Raw genomic sequence first — 20,109 nt, forward strand, 5'->3', positions numbered from 1 at the left:
CAAAAACTTTGGAATGATCTGTTGGCCAGAAAGGAGGAAATCCATTTGGCTGCATCCAGCGAGAAATGTGCGAAAGTGGACAGTGCTTGGCATAAGATCTCATGGTCCACAAGGTCAAATGCTGCAGGGAGGTATAGCAGTAGGCAGAATGAGAGAGAGCCCTGGTCATTGGCTGCATCCAGCTGGTTTTAGAGGTCTAGGAGGGCCATTGCTGTACCATGCTTGTGGCAGAAACCTGATTGTCGGGATCCTAGGATATGGTGAAGTTCCAGGAATGATAGGATCTGCAGTTAGGCAACTCTGCCCATGATTCTGAGAGGGAAGGGAATTGTGGTGATAGGGCAGAAGGTGGTGGGGGTAGCTAGGTGAAGGATGGTTTTTATAACAGCAGGGAGATCCAGGATTCTTTGAGCATGACCGGGACGGTAACTGAGGCTAAGGAGGTATTGATAATGGCAGCAATAAGTGGAATTTAAGGTTCTGAACATTCCTTGATGAGGGAGGCTGGGCAGATATTCCGCTTACATTGAGAGGGCTTGAGGCATTTGATGATGTTGGCCAGGCTGGGTGGGTTTATGGGTTGGAAGTGAAAGGGAGGGATGCCAGGCGAGTGATGGGTGGGTGGGGGCTTGGAGGCATGAACTGGAAGGGCTTGCTGTTTAAGTTTTATTTTTTCTTGAAGTCAATGATTTTTCCCATGAGCGTGTCTTGGATGATGTTGCACTACTTGAGGATGGAGAAGAGTTCACGGGAGCTGGATGTGGCTTTGGAAATTCTATCATTGTAGGTTGCAGCTTTGGATGTTAGGATGTTAGGATGGATTGTTTGTAGTGGAGTGAGGTGGTGGAGAGGTGATCTTTGTTGCTAAGGTGGGCTCTTTACGCCAGGCAGCTTCGGCTGCTCTTTTGGAGGCTCTGATGAAGCGGAGGTTGGGGGTGAACCAGGAGTTGTGGTGAGCAATGTTGTGGGATTTCTTGGCTGTGAGGGATGCTAGGTGGTGTATGTGAAGGGGATAGTTTGGTCCAGGAGCAGCGAGAGGTGAGGTTATGAGAGCTGCGGGTCATAATGGTGGCTGGGCTAGCTACCGGGTTGGAAGATATTGCAAGAATAGGTGTGGAGAAGGTGATGGTGTCGTAGTCAGACCATGGGCATGGATGGTTGGAAAGGACATCAATGTTTCTGTCATGAACTACAATCCAGTCTAGGGTGTGGCCATGGGTATGAGTGGGCCATATAATGTGCTGGGTGCAGACTAGGGCAAGCCATTTGGGATTGCTATGGACAGAATAGGGCCAGATGTGGGGGTGAGCCGTGTTTCAGTGAGTGCCAGGAGGTCGAGGTTTTGATCAGTGATAAGGTTGAGGATTTTGTGGGCATGGGCATGCAGAGATCTAGTGTTCAAGGGGGCACACTGGAGGGAGGTGGGTGAGGGATGTGTGGATGAGGCCATGGGGCTTGTTGGGGGTGAGGATGGAGCAGGGGGTGAGGCATACATCCGGGGTAGGAATGTGTCTAGGGCTGGTGCACAGTTTGTGGACGTAACTGCGCCTGGAGGTGCTGAGTGGGACATCAATGTTGGGGGGGCCGGGATGCTATGTGATCAGGTGAGGATCAGGCTCCCAACCTGCACAGCTGGCTCCCTCGCAGAAGGGGCAACCCAATTGGAGAATGCCTGCCTTACCACCATTGTTCAATAATTATGAACTCAAAGTTGTATTAGCTTTCTAACAAAATTATACTATAAAATGTTTCCTGGTTAGAAATGTGTTGCTTGTGTCAGTGTTTACATTTGTTTTCAACAATTCTATGCAATGATACTTTTATCAATGTGTATAAGAATGCATTTGTATGTCGAAGAATATATATATTTGTGTAAACAACACGTATTTACTCACCACAGAAAATTACAGAGAAACAGAATGATCACAAGGTGGTGAGATACCTAAAAATGAAACGTATTGTTTATATTATTGTGTACCACTGTTGTCTCATGTTGGGACAAAGCCTTAGCCCATAATTCTTTACAGTAAATGGCAGGCTAGATAGAAGACGTGGTAATGTTACTTTCAAGATTTTCAGTTAAATATTGGGGAAGTCATTTTTATGTTACTCTTCAAATATCTTGATTTGGTCAACACAGAATTTGCTATAGCAACAGAATAGTCACATCTAATAAATAATGACACAGCAATCAAATGGATAGGAATTTAGCAAGGGAAAATACCTGCGCTTCATTAATCACAAGTGCTAAAAAACATAAAAATCAATTAAAAGTGAATGTGAAGAACTACTGCTAAGGGGGAAGCACAACGCAACAAAAACAGCTACAAGTGGAAGGGAGGATATGGTTTCAATAGAAAGCAGGTATAACATAGATACATTTGCATTATGGTGGCTTTGGAACATGAATGTATTTAATAATTTGATCAGCAAAGACAAGAGGTCCACAGCCATTAAGAACATTAGTCAAAATAAGCCATTGGTTATCACAGTTTTGAAGGTCTGCAGCAGATTTAGTGGAACACTTTTGAATTCTGTGAATAGAGCATATACCTACACCACATTATATATAGCTTAACAGTACATTTCCAATAGGATGATGGCAATTGAAATCCAATGGCAGCAAAAATATTAAATAATTTAGGAGATTTAATTTTAGGATACCAGTGTCACTCAAGGGACCTATAATTAGATTAGCAACAGTGAGAATGAAAGTAGCACTACAATTGAAGATTTATTTGCAAAATACAAATAATGCGAAGCCAAAAAAGCCTGGACATATTTGCACTTAAAAATCTAATGAGTGAAATCAGCATTTGGTAATTGACAAGCGCACCGTAGATTGGAACAAGTTGGGTCTAGAGATATTCACCTGGGTGAGGTAGGTTGCTGTAAAACAGAATACATAGTTTGTATTAAATTAGCAGTAGCAGAAGGGTTAAGTACTTTAGCCAAAGCTTTTTCAATGTATGAGCAGGAATTGTGAATCCTCAGTCCCATTCCCAATTATGAATCACTTTAAATTCAAAGATATTATTTTCATGCACTATAATATAACTGCCTTAGTAGTAGAGTTATCCAAAAGGATTTGCAAATATTTAGAAGGGGGTTTATGAAAAAGAACAAGCCCTTCATGAACAACTAATCCATTTATTAAAACACTTGATCATTAGCACCTGGTGCAGATGATGATGAAAAAGACGAGAAAGGAATTCCCATTGCAGAAATGACAAATGTGATAAATGTCTTTATTGCACAAATAATGAAGAACTATTCCATGAGTATAATGTAGAGATATGCTTACTATGCCAAATGAAAGAATAGCCAAAAGGCAGTTGCTAAATGTGGTTGATTCAATACTGCATATATCCCATAATAATTTTAAAAAGTGAAAAGAGGAAACTTCCTAATTTTTCCACTAATTCATTTGAAGAAATTCATACAAATGAAATGAAGCAATCAAATCAGATTGAAATGTAGACCATGTAAGAAATTGAAGACCATGTTTTTCATAGCCAAAATATAGGTCAAGCTGATGGACCTGTGGTAGCTCCACATATTTAAGGGAATTCAAGTATGCCAAGGGTAATGTTATTAGTTATTTTATTAAATACAATTGGATAAGTAAACTGCCAAGTATTTTAAAGGAAGAATTTGAAAAGGGAAGTTGAAGCATACATAGAGTGTATAGCATGCGAGGGACTAACATCATCTTAATGGGATCAATTTGACCCCATTAAGAGATGTGTAGTAGGAAACATTTTGGGGTAAAATCAGAAATTCTCCCCAAAATGGAAGCACTGTTCTCATTCGGATAGTAGAAATGCTTTTTGAAGAAAATAATACTAGAGTATTTGATTCAATAGGAGCAGCATATCGTCCCTAGTCATAATATTAGCTAGAGAACAGGCATTAGTTAAGGAAACAATCTTGAATTTAGCAAAATTATGTTTATATCCATAAATCACTGAACACCTGGCAATTGCATCAAGAAGATACAAGATGGAAATCAAAGGACTGAAAAAATAGTAATACATCATCAGCATTGACTGACAGATTCATCAATGATTTCCCAATATTACCGGCAGAAATATTTTCATTGATTTTAATACTTTAAAAAAGGGTTTCAAAGTTTAAGTAAAGGAGAGAGTGTGCACCCCTGATAAGTATTACTTAAAGCAGAGACGGTAGGAGAAAAACAATTGCTAATGAAAATGAAGAGGAAGAATTCTAACTATTGATAAGACCAAGAAACCTCAGACCAAAACTAGGCTCCCTAAGAGCAAAGACATTCTATGTCAAAGAAACTCTATCAAAAGTTTTATCAGCATCAACAAATTAAGTAAGAATAAAGGATAAGGTGCATTTTTTGACTGAGTGAAAATGTTACATTGGATCCATGTATTACAGGTTGGCAAAGAAGCCTTTATTGAAACCAGTTTGATCCTCATGAATAAGGTCGGGAATAACCAAAGATGATTAGATAGACTTTTAGAATACATGTTAGAATCCAAATAGATTGATAATTCTTAGTGAGTGAGGAATCTGTGTCTGGATTTGGAAATAATACTAAGAGTGCTTTTGATAAGGAACCAGGGCTCTCTCCTATACATATGCAATGGAAAAGAAGTTGGAGCTGAGGTGAAGCAAGGCCCTGCGTAAAGGCATTACAAAAATCAGTATAAAAACCATCTGGACCAGGTGCTTTACCTAATTTAAGATCATTAATAAGTTTGATTTGTTTCACCAATAGTTATATGATTTTCCAGATAAGTCAAGTCTGCTGACTGAAACCAGGACCGACAAATGCATTTCTAAATAAATCAAAGCATGCTTGAGATTCCGCAAATAACCATTCAAGAATGAATTATAAAAATAATCTTGTTTTATCTTTCTTGTGCTTTAAAAACGAAGCCTACATTTTGCCTGCTTGGTTAGAACCACTACAATATTTCAATTGAACTCATTGAAAGTACTGTATGCTTTTCTCTGTACAATTTGTTTTGAACAAAGTATGTTTGGCAATTAAATCATTGAGTCTATTATTAGTGGGATTAATATAGAAAAAGGCTTTAAGGGTTTTAATAGTACAAAGGAATTCAAAAGGTTGCTATTCATTTTTTTTTGAGAAACCTATTCAAAAACATCACATTAGAATTAGAAGGGGGTGTGTGCATCTCACAAGATGGCAGCATGACTCATATCATTCAATCCTTTCTTTATGTGAGCTAATGCAGATTTTGTAATACCAAGTTTGTAGAGTAACAGAATAAAATGATCATGAGTACATTTCAAATATGAAGTTGTTCACAAACGTTTACTTCATGTAGAGATATCTTGTCACTATCGTGGTGATGGAGCAATCACTAACGTATGCCCTATGTTTTCCACTGTTTGGGTGATCCGAAAGCTATTTTCCTTTAATTTCTTCTTGAAATCTATTTCATGTAATAATAGGAACAAAACTGCAGGCAGGATTGCTACAACTGTTTTCTCTACCTTCAATGTAGTCACATGTCATCAATGAATACAATGGGAAACAAATTGTGGTAGGGTGAGGAGGGAACTGTGTGCTTCTTTTGTATACAAAAAAGGGCATGGAGAATGGCTGAGCTACCTGCACTATATGACCACTGGTGTTTAGATGATTTTGAAAATCAATTAATTGTTTTTGTTTGTCTACTAGTAAAATCAACACTAAATCTGCACTGCTCTTAATAACAATATTGCTTTGTGTTTTAATTAATAATGTGTGAACCATGCTACGATGCACTTTTTCATTTGGTTTGCTTTTAGAAAAGTGCAGTTCACCTCATTCTCAAAGGAGACCATTTCATGGGGTTTGACAGACACCAAACAAAAAAGAAGCTCTGGTGCATGTGTAATGAGAGTGTATTTCACAGAATCAAGCCCTTCAAAGGTTTTTCACTGTGAAATTCAAAACAATAAAATAAACATTTCTGCCGAGGTTTGACTTAAAGAAATGCAAGTGGGACAACAGCAGGACATACCACAGCTGTTCCACTTTATAAAAAATCCATGACAGAGTAATTATAATTGTTCTTTTATAACTTGCGTAATATCTGAGACTGGTTTCTAAACGCAAGACCAGGATTCGAACCAGTGTTGCTATCCATTGTTTGCTTCCAAGACAAACATGTTGCTCCTGAGCTATCCTCCAGGCCATGTCATCCAATGTGAATTCCCCTTCAACTGTTCCAAACAGCTCCATGGAAATCTCTTTGTTTTCTGCACATTAACAAGTACATAGCCATTTGTGAAATCAAGGTGCCATTTAAAATGCATACATAAACCGCTTGATTTGTGTAAATGTGCAAAGGTGTGAAAAAGGGTATTTGAATGTGTACAAGGTTATTTGAAAATGCACATCTAAGATGTGCCATTCCAATGACTTTTCAAAATATGACTCATCCTATGTTTAGTGTAAATCATTTGTTTAAAAAAATGTGGCCCCATGCTTTCATGTTTACCAACTAATTGGTTTAAAAACAAACAGAATGGAGTCCAATTTAGGCTCTAATTACAATTACAAGTTTGCTTGTGTCCCGCCGGTAATTCCAGCGGGATACCAGCAAACTGCCCTACCGTTTCCACCACCTGATATATTAATGATATATTCGAGGTGGCAGAAAGGGCAGTAAATCCCCATTCCATGAAATCCCATAGGGCTCCATGCAAGGAATATACAGAATTACTGCCACCGGTAAAATCATCGCCAGTAATTCCAGCATGGATACTTTCCATTGGGGGCCTGATTTACCTCCAGCTCTTGGCTGGAGGCAAATCAGTGACCCCCACTGGCAAATATGTGTTTTGCCAGTGCGGGAAAAGTGACAGTGTCAGAATTACCTGCAATTTTACCAGAATTTTTTTTGCAACGGCAAACCTGTAATGAGGGCCTAATAGCATTATCAAAGGTAGTGTGGAAATCGAAAAAAGGAAGATTGTCATAATTAATACATACATTTTTATCTAGCTGTGAAAAGTATAATTGATCCATTAGAAGCATACTTTGCTTCTCAGCATGTTAGGAAGATTATCCCATCAATTTACACTTTAGTTTACTTTACTAAAATGGCTAACATATTCAGTGACTGGGATATTTTAAAAGAGAAATTCAGAGTTCAGAAAGCATCAGGAACTAAGATAGGCAAATTAAGTAGTTTGCAGTTTAAGGGGTTATGAGAGAAGTTTATTTGGTTTATTGAGGGCCTCTGAGTTTGACAGGAGTGTGTTGCCTGTGGACCAAGCTCAGCTACAGTGTTTCTTCCAGTTCCATTGTCGTGGGAGGAGCAGAATAGTCAAAACCCCCTGGTCAGACGCGGAGCGTCGCGGAGTGTGAGTGTGGCAGGAGTGTGTTGCCCGTGTTCCCTGTGGGCCGTGGAGCGGTGTGCGAATAGATATGCCCGGGAGAACGGGTATCCCGCTGACCCGTGCTCAGTTGAGACAAGTGGAGCGTGGCGAAATCACTGCAGGAAGAAAGAACCATCATCTACAAGGAAATGCGGTGAGTCACCCCGTCTTTGGCCCTCGTCAGGGGGGGCCCCCGTCTTTGGCCCTCCCTGTGCTCCCCCAGTGAAGAGAATGGCGTGGTCAAACAGCGCTGCATTAGAATGAAGAGAAGGAGGGTGATCCGCGGGTGGAGGGAGTGGAGGGTGTCTGGCCCCTGTCAATAAAAGGCCTATGTGAGAAGGCAGGCCCTCTCTGTTTACTCCCCGAGCCTGTCAGTGACATGGAAGCACTCGTAGCACTTGAAGCTCTTGAAGCCTTATAGCAGTTGCCCCGCCCCTCATGTTCCATGGACCTGCAGGATCTCCGAAGTGTGGCGATAAAGATAGCGCAGACAAATAACCCCAGTGAAGGTCAAAGAAAGCAGCTGATAAAAGGGAAAAAGCAATCCACAAAGTAAATGAAAAAAACGTGACTAATCTTACCGTGAGAGGGATCCTGGAGTTGGGAGCCGCAGCAGGTTTGAAAACACCCGCTGCGTCTGGCAGCGAGGAGGAGGAGGAGGAGGTAGGCAGGAACGTGAGTGGCGAAGAGGGGGCGGAGCATGTGGCAAGCCCAGAACAACATTGTGACCAATCCAGCCCGGCAGTAAATGATAAAAGAAGATCCAAGAATATGAAAGACATCGCTATTCAGCTTGAATTATGTGATGTAGAAGTGGAAGACAACGCAATCATTTATTCAGGAAATGAGAGCTCAGCTCCGCTCATTCAGTAAACGTCACATAAGCTAAACATACACACATTGAAAATGCTGGCGTGGAAGATGGTCGAGGAAGCAGGTAGAAACGCAATGGAGAAAGAAAATTCTGTGAGGGTAAACGCCAAAAAGATTGAAAACAGAAATATGCCACCTACAGAGTCAGAGAAAACCAAACAGTGGATGGCTCCGGCACAACCAACATCCCTAATCACCCAAATAAGAACGGGTAGAGCTGAAGATAGCGCTGAGACAGTGCCAAAGCGCTCAAAGATTGGGATAATACCCCAAATGAGCGCCCAAAGATCCTTGAAAAAAAAAAAAAAACAAGCGGGTTTGGCGGCCCACACAAGAGCAATCATCTTCAGATGAACTTGAGCGGAGTAACCCCTTCGAAGGGGTGGACCCATTACTCAGAAAAAACTAGCCTAGCACCTACATATGAACAAATAGAGGCAGCAACATGGTCGCCAGTCTCTGCATCTTGTTTGCAATAGGAAAACTCTGCAAATCTTCAGATTCAACCACAACGTAATTCTATCGCAATAGCGGACCAAGTGATCAGAGATCTAGCAAACTTGAATGCAAAGATGGCGATACCGATCCCACTGTCACCAAGCAGCCGACCGCAAAGGTTGGATGAAGTGAACAAAACCAATGACACACACAGAGGTACATTATCCTCAACCATGGCAGCCCCAAGCCATGAAATGGTGAAGGCGAATGAGGTACGAAAAGAAGGTCAGCCAAAAAGGGCCCACAACGAAGCTAGCTCTGAGAGCGAATTCCATCATTAGCAGAAACGATCCAAAAACCTAAGCCTGGACACTAAATTGACAAAAATTGATATAACCAAAGAACAGAACAAGGCTAGAAGCCTGCTCCAGAGGGTTGAATCATCATCATCATCATCAACCACGGAGACTGATTTGGAAAGATCAACCGAAGTTCAGCTGAAGGAGAAAATCTTTAATCTGCCATCCAGGAAAGAACACAATGGGATGGTGGCAGTAATTGAAAAAGTAGTGAATGAACTACGGGCGATCCTGATGTCAGCAACAACAATTGCAATAGCACCCCTCACAAAACTATATGAGCAGCTAAATGACACCTGTAAGGACCAAAATACCTCGATTGCCCTATTAAATGCTAAATTGATCAAATTGGAAGGTGATCTGTTTGAAATGGCCTTGCAAAACAAAATGACGCGTTGTGCAAATGAGCAATCAACATCAGTCCTGATAGAAGCATTGAAAAGTAATGCTGAGGACAAACGCCTGTTGGCAGAGGTCACAAAACAAGCATTGACAATACTAAATAAACAGCAGGATAGAAGAATAGCGCTCACTAGTACCCAAGAACTGAGAGCTAAAGTTCAGGATCATGAACAGCTCAAGGCAGGACTCGACGCGCAAGAGAATCAAAACCTGCCTAAACAATATAATGACCTAGTTCTCATTAATGCAACGCCAGGCGATAAACAGGACAAGAGTGCGGATTCCAATAAAGGTAGGACAATGCCCGACCCAAGTACCGCAAGTGCTGACAAGGAGAGAAAGAAGAGTGACCCAAAAAGGACAAGCTTGCCGGCAAAGGATGTTCAGCGGGATACAGATGGTTATTGTCCCTATAGAGGTGACTCGAGTGAGCGGCTGGAGCCCCCCGTCAGCTCTGCAGAGGTGGTGAGGTCTGAGATTCCAACAAAGAGGCCCAACCCCTCAACAAGTGTAACACCAGTTGCTATAAACATAACCCCAGAGAATGAGGAGCGTGATACAACGGGAAACCCGCCAAACCACTCGCTGTAAAAAGACAAGTCCAATGAACATGAGTGGTATGAGATATTTGAGAAACCTCACACCACAAAGAAAGTTAAGGAAAACAAAAAGGTAAATTAAGGGGCAATTAATCAAGGCTAATGTAAAAAGAAAACAGAAAATATGGCGATGCTGAAGAACAAAAATGCAAAAATCACATCGAACTTCTTTAGAAACATTAAGGCCTTGAACGTGACAATCAACAATACTGAGCTGAAGAGGGAGACGTCAACAGGGAGGGTGTCGATGATCGAAAGAAAATCGGCTAGCTGAGTATGATTGCTCCAATAGATAAGTGTGATCAGAACAAGAGGAGGGTAGAGGTCAGTGACCAAGAGAGTGACGGGGCAGAACTGATGAATATGTCAGTGTACAGCATCCATGATGACCAAGATAAAGAGATGACAAACGATTAGGATCTGGTACCACTGAAAAATGCAGAGTCTGATGCTCCTGCAGAGACAAAAACACCTGAGACTGGTAATTCGTAGGATGAATCATTGACAAAAAGAGTGATTCGACTAATAGCTTCTCCGGAAAAAAGGAAAGATGCGCAATCAAGTGAGAGTGAAGCTGACTCTCAGAATGAAATATCCTTTTATACGATAGAAGAAAAACTGAAACAAAGTCTGAGGAAAAACAATTGGAATATGAAAAGATCACAAAAAAGGCTGCAGTTGGTGAAAGCACAATGCCGGTACAATCCACAAAAGAAGTACGATCGCAAGTGTGTAATAAAAATCTAGCAGCAGCGGTAGCAAACAGAGATGAGGCCCAGCAGGATAAAAAGGGACCGACGAAGACAAACAATCAAGATTCTGAAAGATCTAAGAGGGCAGGTTTGCCCTACAGATTGCTGATCGAAAGAATTGAGCTAAAAAAGGCTGACCAGCCGATAAACAGAAATCTGGTGCTACAGCTTTTTCACTTCATCCCGGCCTTGCGGGCAATTAAGAGTGCAGAAATAAATCGTGTAGAACTGTTAAATGAATTTGGCTGTGCAATTGCACTGTTATATATTGAGTCATTAAAGATGACACAACAAGTGATTATGTGTGAAAAACTGCTAATAGAAGCCAGATTTCAGATATATGAAGTGGATAACGCCTTATCGCCCATGAATACACCTCCCAATACCTAAATCTCATAACCCTGAAAGGGTTGAGACACAGAGAAAGGAATTTGTGAAAGAGCAAACCAGGGGTGTCGAGCTTGCTTTGGGTGATGATCTTAAAGTAAAAAAAATGAAATTACAGTGCCCAATACACTAGGGGCTATTGGTGCCAGCAGCACAGCAACAAACACCGAGAGTATAAGGGAAGACGAAAGTAATTGGGCTTGGTTAGCAAAGGCCCTAAATGAATCCCCGAGAAGCTAATGCCAAGACGAAAGAAATCAGGTTACATGGGCAACTTGGAAACCCAGGGGTTTTGCACACTTAGCAGTCCGTTCAGCTGAGGTACTTAGCAAATGTGATATACTCTGTTTTCAAGAAACATGGTTGTCTAAATGCCCATGTATTGAAGGTTTTGAGGTGGCCATGAATCCCTCTGTAGTCCAGAAGACTGGTTGCCCTATGTCAGGACAGCTCATATTAGTCAATCGCAACTGTGGATTTGGTATACAATCTATGAGAAATGTGTCATCTAATTTCCAATACGCAAAATTGGAGTCAAATCCCTCGACGAGTAAACAGAAAGAAACAGTCCATATTTTCAATATTTATTGGAACCATCAGGATCCAAAACAAGAAAATCTAATGGACGAACTACTGGACGATGTGGACAGTGTGATGGCAAGCAATTTAGATCTGAACATGGTGATATGCGGCGATCTCAATTTAAAATTAATTGATAAAAAGGCAAAGAAATCAGAGGCCGGGAAAGCATCAACAAAAGAGTCAAAAATGAAAAAAATATTGGCTTGAAGAAATGGACGATCGATCCCTGAATATGATGAATGGGAACACAAGGGGAGACATCCCACCTGTTGAAACGTGGGAGAGAGGAACCCAAAAGTCAATCCTAGACTACATCTTTCTAACTGAAGTAATGGCATCAGAAACAACAATGCTGAAAGTGATAAAGACCTCTCAAAGCGATCACAATTTGGTGACCATTAACTGGAATCAAACAATTCCCCAGAAAAAACCACAATTGAACCAAGACTTGAACTTTAGCCGGAACGGAATCATTTGAGAATGAGAGCCAAAGACAAAACAACGCTGACGGAAGTGATAAAACCCCAACCCGGTTCTCATAACGTACATTTGATTGAGTACTGCGAATTTATGGAAATCTACAGAGTGATATTTAAAGGCCCGGGGAGGCATCAATATACGAAACATGCATTTGATGAACAACTTGCTGAAAGAAAAAGAGACTTAAGAAAAAACTGTTGCAAAATTCGAAGCAAAAATAAGGAAGACCAGATGCAAAAAATAAGAGCGTTAAAGAACAAATATAGGAATTGGGTGAAGATCCACAGAGCAACGTTGGAGCAAAAGGATGCTGAAGTGATGTTGAAGACCCTTGCACAAAGAAACTCTAGAGGTTTCTGGTGGCTGATAAATGAAGCAGATAACCCGCAAAAGGCGGTGATTAAAAACATGGTAAATGAAAGCCAGTGGGAAGCCCATTACCGCTGTTTGTTCGAAAACAAATGACTACCGAATCTTCAGATTTCCCAATGATACAACCCTCGGACCTGACATTCGATCACAAAGACATAAAGGAGTGTATTAAAAAATGCAGCGCCTCACGAGCAGCGGGCCCAGATGGCCTATCAAAAAAGATGCTAAAAGAAAACATCAAAGAATGGACAGAGTTCTGTGACACGCTGTTTAAAAATATAACACAGGAAGTGCGAATATCACTCACATGGAAAGAGGGCACCATAGTACCTATCTTAACAAAAGGGTGCCGAATGGAGCCAACAAATTACTGGCCTATAGCCCTGCTAGATGTGGTGAGGAAAATCTTTGCCACCTTATTACTGCAGAAGCTGTCCGTTTGGCTGAAAACAAGCAAAGCGACTGACACAAGACAAACGGGGTTTGTGAAGGGAGTAGGGTGTAGCTTGAATCTCCTTTTGCTCAACCTATTAAGAATGGAGGCGATTCTCTCAGATCAGAAAGTATACCTAGCATTAATTGATCTTGCACGCGCTTTTGACGGCGTGGACCGCGAAACCCTGTGGTTGAACTTAAAAAAGTGGGGATGTCCCATCAGCCTTATATTGGCGATAAAAGAACTGTACTCACAAACCACGGTAAAGATCTGGCTAGATTATCAAGGTCATCACTCAAAGGCAATACCAACCGCCCGAGGAAAAAACCAAGGGTGCCCATTGGGTGCAACGCTATTTAATTTCTATATTGCCAAAGTGGGGAAAGCGTTTGACGATGTAAGAGGCACACCACCTACACTGAACGGGACGCAAATTAGCTGGATCCTGTAAGCAGACGATATTGTGTTATTAGATCTTACACGATAGGTCTGCAACGGAAACTCACAGCTCTGAAAGCCTATACTGGGAAGATGGGTCTGGAAGTGAACACAGCAAAATCAGAGATATTGATCTTAGAAAATCTAAAAGGAGCAGCCTTGAAAAAATGAAAATGTAATTGGACGCTGGGAGAAGAACAACTAAAAAAAGTGAAGTGCTGCAGATACTTGGGAGTTTACATCAATTCAAGCATATGCGATGGACCAATTGCACTCAAAACACTAAGCAAATTTAAACAACTAACAGCACAAGCCATGGCGAGACACAGTAAATATGGGAAATTCTCATATAGGCCTGTGATAAACTTTTAAAAAAGCAAAGTAGTTCCAGCACTAACTTTCGCAGCAGAAAGCATGTTCGGTTGTTCACATGAGATCTGGGCTCGATGTGAGGACATGTTTTGGAAAAAGATTCTGCAAATACCAGCAAGTTATCCAACGGCTTGTGCCCTATATGAAGTCGGAGTGGTGACCCTGAATGCCAGAATCACATGGAATATGTTATCATTATATGGTAAGATGATTGAAATCTCTGTACCCCAATTTGTGTTACTGGCAGAGCAAAATCATTGCGGACCCAGCCTATACTCCAACAATGGAGATTCATTTGCAGAAAGATCCTGCATGGTATAGGGTCCGATGTTAAGATGCTGATAACTAACCCGATCGCAGTAAAGAAGAAACTCCTCAAACACGACTGGATCAGAACATTGGAAATAAGAAGATCTCACAAATGCATGGTAAACATCCCAGTGGAAGCAAAGGGTGTTAATCATATATCTCAATATATGGACGTGTTTCCGTGCAAAAGTCTAAGAAGAAACTACCTGAGATTCAGATTGAACTTGTACAAAACGAGAGAAGGTAAAAGCCACCGAAGGGCGTTGCCTGGTAATGAATTGAAATGTAATTTCTGCCAAGATGAAAATGAAACACTGAAGCACTTGGTATTGTTTTGCACAGAGCTCAAAGACCTACGAACTAAACATTTGGCCCAAGAAAGAAATCTGGTTGCAACATATAGTGCCGAGGACTGTTGGGCACGCTTGCATTGCAGTTCCCACAAAAAATTGTCACTGGCGCTTGCTTTGTTCTTGCAACAGATGGAGAGCATGATGGTCGAAAAAGACCAAGAAATTCATGAGCAGGTCTGTGGATGTAATAAGAAAAAGATATGAATCCAGAAGAAATATAATGAAAGACGTGTAGCATTGTCTGGTGTGACCTCAGAAGTATGAACGATAAACCAAGGAACTGTGAGAATTTTAAGAAGTTATGTTTGTATGACTATGTATTTAGTAAAGTATTAAGTTTTAAGTGTTTCAAAAGTTTGTATAAACTAAATTTTTAAAAAAATGAGGGCCTCTGTTTTTACGCAAACACTCTGCATTATTGATGACTATTTTGAAACAAAAAACTACGTTGAGAATGTATATACACTTTGAAGCATTTTCTCAATTTTTTTTGTTTTAACTTGTAATATGTTGCTGTTCTGGGACAATGTTATAATGGCAGTATATTCATTGTCGGGATCGATGGGGTTTTGATTTTGTTTGTCATGTTATAATGTATTGTGTGATTATCCTTGTGATTATCATGCATGTGTTTGCCCATAACAGTTGTAATTACAACTGCCTGCCAGTATTTACCACCTCCTTTAGGTTGGAATGAGATGTCTAAGTAACCATACATGTAACCAGGCATTAGATGTTGGAGAATAAAGTGGGACATGATGAAGCAAAAGAGAATCACAAACGGAAAACAATCTATAAACCACTTCCAAATCATATAGATAAAGGCTATTCCTTTCAGGGGACATCAGACTTCCTTAACAACGTCAGCCACCACCTTCCACCTCTGCCCACAGTTGAAATACTTCAATTGGGCAGAGAGTTCCTCCTGCCCCTTCACAGTATACACAAGAGCTAGTTGACCGGCACCTCCAAGTGACCACTGTGCTTTGTATACACTGTGAGCTGTTCATTTGTTGGCGGGAGCAATTCTATAGTGCCTTTGAGGCGGCAGTAAACATATATGATGAGAATTGCCCCTTCTATAATTTAACATCACAAGTGCCCTTTTTCTTCCCACCTCCTTATGTCCTTCTCTTCAATTTCTGCTGTCAGTGTGTCCCCCTCAAAAAGAGAAAGTATTACAAATAATGCATTTAATGTACCGCCATATGTAAACCTCTGCGCTGTCCAGGGACAGGTGGAAATGTCTGTAGACCAAATGTTTCAAAAATAGGGAATGGAAACTTTATCAACACCAGTCCATTGTTGAACTATTTAAGGGTGGCTATTTAAAGAGTCTTTGGGTTTTGTAAGACGGTATTGCCAATATCTATAGGTTCGGGATCCAGAGTTAGATTTTGTCACTTTACATTGGGTATTGTAAATATTTTTTCACAAAAGCATATTCACCACATTTATGAATATTGCACAGAAAAAATATTTGCCACGGTTATTAGTATATATTCTATTGTTTTAAAACATATTCAGTGCTTCATGTCAAATGTTTGCATTTTCAAAAAATGTAGTTTAGAACTTTTCCACACTTGTCTTTGTAAGCCATCACAGCTCCAGATGTATCTTTTATGGCCAACTGCAAAGATATTCCAGTAGCATGCCTTAATCTATTAACTCCACAAATAAACAATAATCACATGTGGGTGTTTGCAATTCACCATGTTCTTACACATTGGTAACACTTGATTCCATTTCATATCACAATCTATGTACCATAGCACCTCCACATTTTCAAAACCAAGCGTATGTGAGATGCCAAGCTGCTTTCAATACATCTCCAATCAATAAATCCATGAATCTTCAATGATCCAAGCAGTTGTCTTGTAGGGCTTCAAGCTTTAAGATGCAGGAAAAGAAATGGAGCAATTGCTGTCTTTTCCTATCCTGTCCAAATCTTCCTCCACCAACATAACTCCTGATAGGCTGAGCCTACCGATGTCACTGGTGCCTGTGAGCACCACCATCCCTGCAGGGTATAAAAAAGACATGGCAAAATGACCGGATGGCAGGTATGATCAATCTGCAAAGAACTGCATGTGTCCACAGACATCGGTGAGGGACACACACCATCCCTTCTTCTGTTTCTACCCTAATCCCTGTAACACACTTTGCTTGGTTGCATCCAGGCTGTCATAGAGCCATTCACCAATCACATCCAAAAATCCACTATATAACCATCTCATCTCAGTTCAAAATTTCAGATGTAGCTTTCAACTCTGAGAGTGCGTTTTTGCATTGGTCCAAAGCCTGCTCTATCACAAGCTACTTTTGAAACTTCTGCACATTTCCCCTTCCAGGATCTACAACCATCAACATCAAAGAAGACATCCCATAGTTATAACTTTCAAAAGTAATCAAGTATGCTAAACAAGGCTTTATTATCTCAAGAAGCACAGCAAACACTACAAAGAAACAACAAAGATATATGAAGAGACACCACAAACTGGTCAATTTGAACAAGTTGTTCATTACAGTACAGACAACATGATTGGCCACTACACAATCCACCCACTATATTCAAGAGACACCATGCAGGATGCATTAGAAACATAGCAAGTGCGTCATGCCAAAGGTTGTCAAATGAGTGTATGGGAAAAGAGTTCATAATTATGTGGTTTTCTACTACTCTTCCCTAAAGGAGGAAGGCATGATGAACGATCTGTAAAAACAGTGAATAAGAGTATTGTCGTCTTTTGATGTAGTCTGAAGATTTGAATACATTTTCCATCTTTTATTTGAAAGTGAACTTGCAACTCTATGCTATGGAGTTGCAAACACTAAAAAGATTGGAACCCACTTTACAAATATGTCAGCTAATGAGCTACTTCAATAGAAAAAAGAAAAAAGATGAAGTGTTGGAGTCAAGATGTACAAATATCTTGGCAAATATGCGTGGCATAACAGAATAATGGTTTTGACATCACACTGAAGTTTGTTACATGCTAAGGAACCTAGGTCCCCCACATGGTTTGTTACACTCAATTGTGCAGAATGTGCATGCAATGATTTAAGTGACTTCCTATGCACTGCAAATCAAAATAAAGAAGTGATGTAAATCATATGCACTATATTCCATGATTGCATTTTCCCAGTCATGGCCACAGTAATATGTGCACATTGATTATGTCATAATTTGCACTTTTCTGTCCACGTAATATTTTTTTTAAGTAACGTGCGTTGAAAAAGTGAACTCGTTGAAATTGAATGCTATTCTTTTTTTTAAGTATTTGTTTAACAGTACATTATAAAAAGTAAAGAAAATGCATAGGTGAATTAGAAAGCCCCACCATTTGAACCTTTTTTACAAGTAAGGATAAAGCAATTGTAAAACATTCCTACAACACTGGTATGTCGAACATGGTGTGAGCAGGTGTACTATGACACTATGTGGTATCAGCTAAAGATGGACTTCTATCTGATGGTGATGCAGCCAGAAGTACAGAAGATGTTGTAGGGACAGCAGTGGAGGTGTTTCTAAGATACTGCTGTACCGCCTGGGGTTTGTGTGCCTTTAGTTCATGTTTAAAATGAGCTAGCCAGTATAGCTCATCCATGTCATGCCAGTGAACTCCGGCTAGGTGCTGAATTAGTGCAGAAGTCCCCAGACTTTGAGAGAGTGCCAACATGCAAAACATCTGCAGTGTTTTTGTGCTCATTGCAAAGTGCACATGACATCCTCTACCTCGTTCTTGCTATGGGGTTATTGGACTATAAAATATTTCCATCTGTCTGCTGTTTTATTCATCCCACAATGCATCTTGCAGTGAGGTAATGCAATAGAGACCCAAACAACGTCCTCATCACTGCAGTGTTCAGATGACATGTCGAACAGTGAGGAAAATGAAATAATTTTTAAAGACACCACAAAAAAGACATTTTCACCTAAAATGAAAAAACTTAAAAAAAATAAAAGTATAAAGTAAAATAATAAATGTATACCAAACACAAAACACAAGACAGAGGAAAGTCTTTTAGGAGTAAATGAGGAAAAGAATGGGTTGGAAAAATAAGGTTTTTAATTGTGGACAGTTCTTTGAGGATTACACAGATGAGGAAAAGTAAAGGGGCTTCCAGAAGACTATAGAGGGCATCTGTGGCTACATCCACAAACCAATCACTGTGCGCTTTTCATAGCCGAGGTTATGATGAAATTTGCCCTCACATCATTAACGAATCAGAATATGCCCTGTAGCTGGGCGGGTACACATGACATATATCTGTGTCAATGAAAGGCCCAATCAGGCAGCATGGTTCATTGACGTGTCTACGCCCACGAGATACAATTAAATCTGCTTGTGCGAAATTGACAAATCAGGCGACGCTGTTCATTGTAACAGCAATTTGCATTTGTGCCTTTCGTGCCAAACAAGTGGATTGTGCTCACAATATAGCTGTGTCAACGAAAGGGCCCAATCAGGCAGCTTTGTTCATTGACGTGGCTACGCCCCTGCCATATGACAAAAGCCACACGTTTTAAATTGACAAATCAGAATGCATGCTGCGGCTGCATGGGTACACATGGCATTTATCCGCATCAACATCCCTAACCAATTATTTGTCGAGTTTCATAGACTCTGCAATATGACTATAACCCGCTTGTCGAAATTGACCAATCTGAACGTGCACTGAGATAAACGGGTACACATGACATATATCTGCATCAACACATTCAACCAATGACAGCGCACGCTGCATAGATGCAGATATGCCCATGCCATATGACAAGATCCGTGTGTGCAAAACTGACCAATTAGAACAGATTATGTAGCCATGGATATGACGATGATGATGGAGAATTTATAGAGTGCTAGTTTGCCAGAAGGCATTATGACGCTAGCGCAGGAACCACCATCAGCAAAATACAAAACTAATCAGGAGCTCATAGAAAGAGATGTGTTTTCAATTTCCTGCGATATTCACCACAACCGAAACAAATCACATAATATTTATCATTGCTTTCAGTGCTTGCAAGTGGACAGGTTTCTTCAATAACTGCAAGAACTTGTGGCTCCTCTTCCCTTATTTGTTCATGCTTTTTACCCACTTTCTACCTAATCCTCCTTTCCCTTGTATTTCTTATTTGTTCTGTTTTTTGTTTTAGTTTTTCTTTTCTTTTACATTGTTTTACATTTTTTGTGGCATTGTCTGTTCCTCTACCATCAGACTTTTAACAATCTGTCAGACCCATCTGGCAGCAGTGAGGATGATGCAGTCTGGGTTCCAAATCCAACCCCACCATGGAAGAGAGCTACAAGAATTAAGTTGGAGATACCTCTGTGTAAAGTCACACTGGTGCAGAAAACAGGCTGATGAGGTGTAATGCACCATCTGCCAGACAATGCTACGACATGGCCCTTTGAATGTTCCTTCACAGAGCTTGGAGACATCTGTGCTTATTATTCATCTGGTATGGGTCCGCTGGGATGATGTTGACAATGCCTACAGGAAAGCCCATCAGCACCACAAGATCCGGATGCATGTATCACATTCATTACGTCAGCGAGTGACTGCAACTCCTCCATCAGCGCC

Source organism: Ambystoma mexicanum, chromosome 1q (assembly GCF_040938575.1).
Source record: "Ambystoma mexicanum isolate Mex_15411 chromosome 1q, UKY_AmexF1_1, whole genome shotgun sequence".
Taxonomy (NCBI): Eukaryota; Metazoa; Chordata; class Amphibia; order Caudata; family Ambystomatidae; genus Ambystoma; species Ambystoma mexicanum.